Source organism: Hyperolius riggenbachi, chromosome 7, assembly GCF_040937935.1.
Source record: "Hyperolius riggenbachi isolate aHypRig1 chromosome 7, aHypRig1.pri, whole genome shotgun sequence".
NCBI classification, from domain to species: domain Eukaryota; kingdom Metazoa; phylum Chordata; class Amphibia; order Anura; family Hyperoliidae; genus Hyperolius; species Hyperolius riggenbachi.
The window spans coordinates 43,886,588-43,897,175 of record NC_090652.1 but is presented as its reverse complement, the minus strand read 5'-3'; positions in this window follow the sequence as shown (position 1 = coordinate 43,897,175).

Below are 10,588 nucleotides of genomic sequence, written 5' to 3'. Positions count from 1 at the left end.
GTTAGCATCCTTATTACTTGATTAAGAGATAAAAATAGAGAATTGAATTTTGATTTTATGCCTGACAGTTATTCTTTAAGTCATAAATGACAGCAATTATTAGCATTTTTTTTCTCAGGTGTTGCTTTTACTTGCCTTAAACAACAGGAACATACTGACTCATTTACTCATTGACTGATTTACAGCAACTGAAAAATACAAGTTACCATTAGAAATTAGATGCCACAACATTTTACATGTCATAGAGTTTTATACATTATCCCAGAAATATCTATAAAGGGAACCAGAGATGAACGTTTCACACAAAATAAACATATCCGTCGATAGCTTGTAAAGAATAAATGCTCTACCTGATAATTTCGCCGCTCTGGTGTGCCTTTATTAGTGTTTTTTATCCATTATTGCTCCAGGAAAAATCCAATATGGTCGCCGGTTCATATCCCTTCTGCTTCCGGGTTATGAGTTGTTCTGGATGTGCTGTCTAGGTTATATGAGACTAGGCTGCTGTCTAGGCTATATGAGAAAGGCTGCTGCAGCCTTTCATTTGTGTTCTTTCATTTTGGTATGATGTGCAGGTGCAGCTGCCTGTAGGAAGTCTCTCTCATAGGAATGAAACTACAGTCATCATCATTATCTATGCAGAGTGCACACAGAGCACATAGATCATATTGCAGCCACACTTGTCTGTTTTAGACCTTCTCTCTCAGCAGCAGCAGCCCCTCCCATGTCATCAGAGCTCTCAGTATGCAAAGCAGGAAAGCTGAGCCAGGAGGGGGCAGGCTTGGGCTTGAAAAGACTCCACAGAAGAGTGACTCAGGCTCAGTCGGGGATTCTTTTCACAGCTGATAATAGACTAATTAAGCAGATAAGAATGAAACTAAAAGCAGGGTGGGTGTTTACTGTCATGTTCCCACTGATACATGTAGTAAAATACATGAGGGTGCTTCGTCTCTGGTTCTCTTTAACGAGCATAAACACACACTATGGCCTCAATTCACTAAGCTTTATCAAACACTTTATCAAACGTTTGATAAATTACCTCATGGGTAAAATCTAATTTTGAATTCACTAAGATGTTATAGATTTATTGAACATTTTATCGATAAAATATTTGATAAATATATAACACTTTAGTGAATTCAAAATGAGATTTTACCCATGAGGTAAATTATCAAACGTTTGATAAAGTCAAGTGTTTGATAAAGCTTAGTGAATTGAGGCCATGTTTTTATTACTAAAGAAAATACCTATTTCACATATATGAATTCCCAACTCTGCTGATAATTTCAGGATGCATTACTTTTCTAGTTTGGATTCTGTACTTTGTGCTGCACCAGTATGTTTAGTGCAGACAATTCATTTTTTTGTTTGTTTTTGTTTTGTTTTGTTTCTATGGGAGAAATTAGCTGCACAGAAGAGGTTGTTGCCTATTTTCCACAGCTTCTCAAACTGAGTAACTGTCTGTAAGCTAGACTTGGGATAAAATTCTTTAGTGTGCAACTTGCTAAATATCATCATTTTACATGTATTTAACCTGTTTTAAGAAGGCTGAATTTTGTTTTACATAGCATTTTAGCAAGGAGGCTTTTAGCCCCTTACACACTCTGAGGAATTCTGGGTCACCATGAGCTTGCTGGCTAATCTGTAACTATGTATTTAAACCTGCTCGCCATTTAGTTCATTTGTTTTTTCCTGTTGTTGATATTATCTGCATGCTATTTCTTTCTGCCTGTTGTTAACATTATTTATATCAGTGTTTCCCAACCGCTGTTCCGCGGCACACTAGTGTGCCGCGGAACGTTGCCTGGTGTGCCGTGCTCTTATCCCCCCTCCCGCCCGTCCCTGCGGCCGCCGCTGTTATTACCTTAGCAGCGGCCGCTCTCCCCTCTCCAGACCATGTATATGCTAGCAGCGTATCTCCGGCTGCTCTGTGTGATGCACTGATGCGGAAGGAGGCAGGGCTCGGTTACCATAGTAACGGCGATACATATCGCCGTTACAGGAAGCCGCTGCCCTCCTTTCTTCCGCATCAGTGCATCACACAGAGCAGCCGGAGATACGCTGCTTGAATATACACGCGCCGGAGAGGGGAGAGCGGCCGCTGTTAACAAGGTAATAACAGCGGCGGCCGCGGGGACGGGCGGGAGGCACTAAACTGGCTATACTGGGGCACTATTCTGGGGTACTATACTGGCTATCCTGGGGCACTAAACTGGCTATACTGGGGCACTATTCTAGCTATACTGGGGCACTATTCTGGCTATACCGGGGCACTATACTAGCTATACTGGGGGGCTATACTGGGGCACTATACTGGCTATACTGGGGCACTATACTGGGGCACTAAACTGGCTATACTGGGGCACTATTCTGGGGCACTATACTAGCTATACTGGGGCACAATACTGGCTATACTGGGGGGGCTATACTGGGGTACTATACTGGCTATACTGGGGCACTATACTGGCTATACTGGGGCACTATACTAGCTATACTGGGGGGCTATACTGGGGCACTATACTGGCTATACTGGGGCACTATACTGGGGCACTAAACTGGCTATACTGGGGCACTATTCTGGGGCACTATACTAGCTATACTGGGGCACAATACTGGCTATACTGGGGGGCTATACTGGCTATACTGGGGCACTATACTGGCTATACTGGGGCACTATACTGAGGCAACTAAACTCCCTACACTGGGGCAACTATGCCAGCTATGCAGCCGCACCCCAGCCCCCCCCCCCCCCATAGCGGCACTGTCCACTAGGTCGCGCAAACAACCGGGGGCCGCATCGCCCCCACCGCGCGCGCGCGCGCCGTTCCCCGGAGAAAAATTTGGTCAGACAGTGTTCCCCGGGCTGGAAAAGGTTGGGAAACACTGATTTATATCATTGCTATCTGTCATATGTATTTGCTGCTATTGCCATGGGAACTGGCAAGAATGTAGTACTTATTTTTCTCCAAGCATTGTTTACTTAGTAAGTTGTACTTATGTTGATGAAATAAACTTGTTGATGGCTTTAATGCCTGTTTTAGCTATTTCTTTCAAAATATTGCTGGCTTAACTTTATTTTGTGATACACAAGGGATAAACACCTATAAGAAAAGGTTTCAAGTAAATGTAGTGCCTAATTATGTAAAAATCACACATCCAATGGCCTCATTTCACTAAGCTTATCTCCTGTCTTTAATAATGTTTCTAGAGTTATCACCATGGTGATGAGGCATGTCCTGTTCAGGAAACATTTTACCTCAGGCAAACCTAAAGTTAACTCTTCTGTCTTTAAAGCGGACCCAAACCAAACATTTTTTTTAATTAAAAATATTTTGTTGCAGCACTCTGACACATACAAAGATAAATAAACACTCCTTCAAACCTATGAGCATTTCAGTGCATGCTTTTCACCCTTCTCTTTTCATAGCTAGGGTTATACTGGGGTAGCCATTAGCAATTCCTCCATTACCGGACCCCATCTACTCCACCAGTTTGCCGGAAAAATCCCAGCAATTTGAAAGGAAGGGAGGGGTTCCTCCAATAAATGTAAAATCTTTTAGATTTGTCATCATGCAGCTGAAAAAAGGCTGCTATTTATTATTATATTTTAGAAAATAGATTTTATTTCTGAAATCTTGTATTTTTAATTTGGGTCCACTTTAAGTTAACTTTTCAATCCTTAAAATAACCCCAGAGTTAAAGACAGGCTGTTTATTAACTGCGTGTGAAAATAACTACAGAGGAGGTAAATTAACTACAGAGGAGGTAAATTAACTACAGAGGAGGTAACTTAAGGAATGAAGAGATAAAATAACTCTCTCTATGTGTGGAGGTAAGTTTTCTCTTGCCTTATTATCTCCAGCATGATCTTAGTGAATTGAGGCCATTATCTCTTTCAGTATAACCAATTGATTCATGTCAGCCTTTCAGCTGTCAGAGAAATGCACCCCTGTATGTATCTAGAGAGTTTAGCCTCTCTAAGGGCCCGTTTCCACTATCAATCACAATCACAAGCGGTAAACGCTAGCGATTTCTTTTTGTCACTGTAATGTAATCGCGATTTTGCACACGCAATGCATTTGCATTGCAAAATCAAGGTAAAAATTTCTCCCGAACCCGATCGCACTTTGAACAAAATTGAATTGCGGTAGTGGAAAATATCTACTGCGATTCCTATGTTAATTGCAAAACCTAGGGATGTAAAAATTGCAAGCGTTTTGCTATTTAGCTGAATCGCAGTGCAGTGAAAAAGGGCCCTAATTCTCACTCATTTGTGTCTAATCACAAGTTGTAATTTGATCTCTCACTTGTGTCAGCTGACTGCCACGACAGAGCAACTAATTGGTAAACAGAGGATGTGTCTGCTTCCATAAAAGCAGGAAATAAACAAACTATACATTTATTTCAGGATTTGTATAAGCTGTAACAAAAAAAATGTTTTTCTGTAAAGGTTATGATGCTGTTGCTTATTTTTTAGAACAGAGAGGAAGTTCTGAGTTCAGGTCCGCTTTAAAAACATGTTTAGTGTGTGCAAACTATAAGCATTCATTGGCAAAAATGCAGAATTGGACCTTTTGTTATGTACAATAAACATTCTTGTAGTCACTGAGATGTGTACATGCAAAGATTAGGCATCGGAGGGGGCAGGATTCTGTGTGAGAGTAGTGTAAGGTTAAGTTGTAGTAAAATATCATTATTATTTACCGATATTTTACTATGGTACTTTACACTTTAACCACATAAGTACCTCGGCCTCTGCCCCCTTAAAGAGGAACTGTCGCAAAAATCTTAAAATTTAAAACACACACAAATAAGAAGTACGTTTCTTTCTGAGTAAAATGAGCCATACATTACTTTTCTTCAACGTTGCTGGAATTTACAGTAAATAGTAGAAATCTGACATTACCAACATGTTTTTGGCTAGCCCATCTCTCCATAGGGGATTCTCAGCATGACCTTTATCTATATATTTAAAATTGGATATATGTGTGTGTGTGTGTGTGTGTGTGTGCGTGCGTGCGTGCGTGCGTGCGTGCGTGCGTGTGTGCGTGTGTGTGTGTGTGTGTGTGTGCGTGCGTGCGTGCGTGCGTGTGTGTGTGTGTGTGCGTGTGTGTGTGCGTGTGCGTGTGTGTGTGCCGCGATCACGTGAAAACGCCTTGAGCGATTTGAACGAAACTTGGTATACAGATCCCTTATTACCTGGGATGATAGGTTCTGGGGGTCTCGCGTCCCCCCTGCACACCTGGGCGGAGCTACAAATAGCAAATCAGATTCCACCCATTAAAGTGAATGGAAAAAATGGAAAAGGCTGCCATTCTCACAGTAAGCCAGAGTCCCCACACTTGGCACAGTTGGTCACTTGGTGACCGAGGTTACAAATCCAGGAAAAGTGGGCGGAACATAAAACAGCCAATGAAATTTCAGACATTCATTTTAAATGGAAAAATGTAAACTGCAGCCATTCTTACACTGTTAATGGCAGGGTTTTCAAACTTGCCACAGTTGGTTACTGGGTGAATGAAATTAATAATCAGGAAAGTGGGTGGAGCCTACAACAGCCAATCAAAAGTCACCTATTGATTTTCAAGGGGAATATTAAAACTGCTGCCATTCTTACACTGTTAATGGCAGAGGCTTCAAACTTGCTACAGTCGGTCATTGGGTGACTGGGGTCCAAATTCACTAAAGGGGCGAGGCCACAAACAGCCAATTAGACTTTCTTGGTAGATAAACTTCTTCCATTCACACATTTTTGATGCCAGGAACCTGAAAGCTCACAAACTCGGTCATTGAGTGACTGTGTGTCAAGGTTACAAAAAGTGGGCGGAGCCAAAAATAAAGTTCACTAGGAAAATATAAAATTCAGCCATTCTTACACTGTTACTAGCAGGGTTCTCAAACTTTGCACAGTTGGTCAATGGGTGAATGGGATAATTATTCAAGAGAGTGGGTGGAGCCTACAACAGCCAATTAAAATTCACCTGTTGATTTTCAAAGGGAATATTTACATTGCTGCCATTCTTACACTGTTAATAGCAGATGCTTCAAACCTGGTACTGTTAGTCACTGGGTGACTGGGGTTCAAATTCGGAAAGGGTGCGGAGCCACAAACAGCCAATCAGATTTGTTTATTTTCAATGGGAATATACAAATTATTGATACCAAAAGCCCAAAGCTCATAAACTTGGTCATTGAGTGACTGTATGCCAAGGTTAGAAAAAGTGGGCGAAGCCAACTACATTTTTTCCAGGGGGAAATATAAACTGCAGCCATACTTACACTGTTAATGGCAGGGTTCCCAAACTTGACACAGTGGGCCACTAGGATTAATATTCAGAAATGTGGGTGGAGCCAACAGCCAATTAACCATTTACCGCCATCCTAACGTATTAAAACGTCATGCTTACCGCTATTAACAGCAACATGACGTTTTAATACGTCGCGCATTCCCGCCGCTGCTACCGCCGTGTGTCCGCCGCTACCGCCGCCATTACCGTCGGGATCCCGTGCTGGGCGATTGGGGAAGAGGACCGAACAGTCCTCTACCCAATCGCAGTGCCTGGAGTGAATGGACGTGACCGCGAACAGCGGCTACGTCCATTCACATAAACAGGAAATGTAACAGTTTAATAAAGTGTAAAAAAAAAAAAAAAGTGAACACGTCCTATGAGTGTTCACTAGCGCCATCTTGTGGCCAAAAAGTATATTACACCTACAAAATACAAACATTTTCAAGTATATACACATCATTAATAAAATTACACTTCCAACCCTCCCCCCCCAAAAAAAACACTTGTAAAAAAAAAAATCAGCTTAAAAAAAATAAATAAATAGTTGCCTTAGGGACTCAGCTTTTTTTATTCTATATTTTATGGGGGGAAATTAATTTTAATTTATTACATAGGGGCTTGTAATTATGGCCAGAACAAACAGAAAAATAACCACTTATATTTCAAAATGATATACTGTCGCCATACATTGTGGTAGGGACATAATCTAAACGGTTTAATTATCGGGACCACTGGGCAAATAAAACGTGTTTGTTTTATCCACAGGAGAATGTTTAATTTTAAAACTATAAAGGCTGAACACTGAGAAATAATGATTTTTTTTCTTTTTTTTCTGTTTTTCTCATTAAAATGCATTTAGAATAAAAAAATTCTTAGCAAAATGTACTATCCACAGAAAGCCTAATTGGTGGCGAAAAAAAAGAGGTATAGATCATTTTCTTGTGAGAAGTAGTAATAAAGTTATTAGGGAATAAAAGGGAGGAGCGCTGACAACTGAAAATTGCTCTGGTCCGTTAGGATAAAAACCCTTGGGGGTGAACTGGTTAAATTTCACCTATTGATTTTCAAGGGGAATATTTACATTTCTACAATTCTTACACTGTTAATGGCAGAGGCCTCTTACTTGATAGGTGACTGGGGTCCAAATTCACTAAAGGGGGTGGAGCCACAAACAGTCAATCAGATTTGTTGGATAGATTTCAGCCATTATTGGCAGGGTTTTCAAAAGTGACACAGTTGGTCAATGGATGACTGGGATTAATATTCAGGAAAGTGAGTGGAACCTACAACAGCCAATCAAAATTCACCTATTGATTTTCAAGGGGAATATTAAAACTGCTGCAACTCTTACACTAATAATGGCAGAAGCCTCAAACCGGCTACAGTCGGTCATGAAGTGGCTGGGGTTCAAATCCACTAAAGAGGTGAAGCCACAAACAGCCAATCAAATTACTTTACTGGATAAACTGCTTCCATTCACACAATTTTGATGGCAGAAACACAAAATCTTAAAACTTGGGCACTGGGTTACTGGGATTAATATTCAGAAAAGTGGGTGGAGCCTAAAAAGAAAATCAAAATTCACCTGTTGATTTTCAAGGGGAATATTTAAATTGCTGCCATTCTTGCACTGTTAATGGCACAAGCCTCAAACCTGGTACAGTTGGTCATTGGGTCACTGGGGTTCAAATTCAGAAAAGGGGTGGAGCTACAAACAGCCTATCAAATTTGTTTCATCTCACTGGTAAATTACAAATTATTGAGGCCAAGGACCCCAGGGCTCACAAACTTGGTCGTTGAGTGACTGTGTGTCAAAGTTACAAAAAGTGGGCGGAGCCAAAAACAAATTTCACTAGGAAAATATAAACTGCAGCCATTCTTACACCTTACACTGTTAATGGCAAGGGTTCTCAAACTTTGCCCAGATGGTCACTTGGTGACTGAGATTAATATTATGGGAAGTGGGTGGAGCCTATAATAGCCAATCAAAATTCACCTGTTGATTTTTAAGGGGAATATTTAAATTGCTTCTATTTTTGCTCTGTTAATAACAGATGCCTCAAACCTGCTACAGTTGGTCATTGGGTGACTGGGGTTCAAATGCCGGAGAGGGGCAGAGCCACAAACAGCCAATCTGATTTGTTTAATTTCTATGGGAATATACAAATTATTGATGACAAAGACCCCAAAGCTCACAAACTTGGTCATTGAGTATTTGTGTGTTAGGGTTAGAAAAAGTGGCCGGAGCGAACACCAGCCAAATACATACCCGGGCAACACCGGATCATCAGCTATTATTCATAAAAGTGGTTGGAGCCTACAAAAGCCATTCAAAATTAATCTATTGATTATCAAGGGGAATATTTCATTACTGCCATTCTTGCACTGTTAATGGCACAAGCCCCAAACTGGGTACAATTATTTATTGGGTGACTTGGGTTCAAATTCAGAAAAGGGGTAGAGACACAAACAGCCCATCAGATTTGTTTCATTTCAATGCAAATTATTGATGCCAAAGACTGCAAAGCTCACACATTTGGTCATTGAGTAATTAAGTAATTGTCTGTTACTGTTAGAAAAAGTGAGCATAGCCAACACCAGCCAAATACATACGCGGGCAATGCTGGGTCATCAGTGGGCGGAGACAAATACAAATTTCACTGGGAAAATATAAACTGCAGCCATTCTTACACTGTTAATGGCAGGGTTCTCAAACTTTGCACAGTTGGTCACTGGGTGACTGGGATTAATATTCAGAAAAGAGGGTGGAGCCTACAAAAGCCAATCCAAATTCATTTAATGCCTTTAAAGGGGAATATTCAATTGCTGCCATTCTTGCACTGTTAAGGACACAAGCTTAAAACCTGGTACAGTTGGCCATTGGGTGACTGAGGTTCAAATTCAGAAAATAGGGTGGAGCCACAGCCAATCAGATTTGGTTCATTTCAATGCAAATTATTGATGCCAAACACGGCAAAGCTCACAAACTAGGTCACTGAGTGTTTGTGTGTTAGGGTTATAAAAGTGGGCGGAGCCAACACCAGCCAAATACATGCCCGGGCAACGCCGGGCAATCAGCTAGTGCTTAATAAAAACAATCCCTGAAAAAGTTTTTTACAAAGATGTTGGCCAGCCTCCCTGCTTGCTGTACACTTTTTGGTAGTTGGATGGTGCAACTGCCATTCACTAAGTGCATTTTGAAATTAAAGAAATCCATGTGAACCCCCCCATGAGGAGATGGGCTAGTCCAAAACCTGTCCGTTCTGTCAGATTTCTACTACCTACTGTAAGTGAAAGCAGCATAGGAGAGAGGTAATGTATGGCTCATTTTACTCTGGAAGAAATGTACTTCTTAATTGTATATGTTTACATATATTTAAAAATGCAAGACTTTCACAACAGAGGTCCTTTAAGGACCAGAGACCGCTGGTACCAGAAACGGTAGAACACTGACGAAACGCCACACATACCCGCTGCAACCGCCATCCACGCTGCATGCCATCTCCACAATAGTTCATGTAAGCCATCCAGGAGCCGCTTGTATTGGCTCCTGACCCTGTCTATCAATGTAAGCCAATGGGAGCTGCTTACGTTGATAGACAGGGTCAGGAACCAATGAAATAGTATCCCGACCCGCTCACAGGGCTCTGCCATTATAGAGTCGGCAGAGCGAGTAAGCTGCGGCGGGGAGACAGCAGCAAGATCAGCAGGAGCGACGAGAGCAGCGAGAACGTGTGGCGTCAGTGAATTGAAATCTACGTCCTGCCAGCCAGATCAGCATCAGTACAGGGCGTAGATTTCAATTAGCATCGTCCTTAAATGGTTAAAAACATGACATATCTGTCAATTTTAATGTTTTTCTTCTAGCCAAAATTGGACGCCCACATTTTCTGGTAACTCTTTTTCTTGCACGTGTCTCCTTCTTTCGGACACAGAAGAAGGGGGAGAAGGGACACAAGAGTAGAGGAAAATGGGAAAAAGAAAATACAAGGGTCAATAAGGCACAAGATTAATGTTAGTACTCTGTGAGGGACAGACCAACCTTGGCCCTTATTTTTTTGATGGGCCCATATGCAATTAACTTTTTCTCCTAGGTGATATCTTCTCAACTTAAATAAAAAGCCATTCAAACTGAAACAGGTGGAACTGGGTGCCGCTATAGCACTAATACTATGGTGCAGGGCAGTTTCTAGGCCAAATTACACCCAGGGTGAGGGTGTAAAAATTGCGCCCCTTTCCCCCACCCACCTTTGTGGACTCACAAACCTTTTGGGCCTGTTTCCACTACACCCATATTG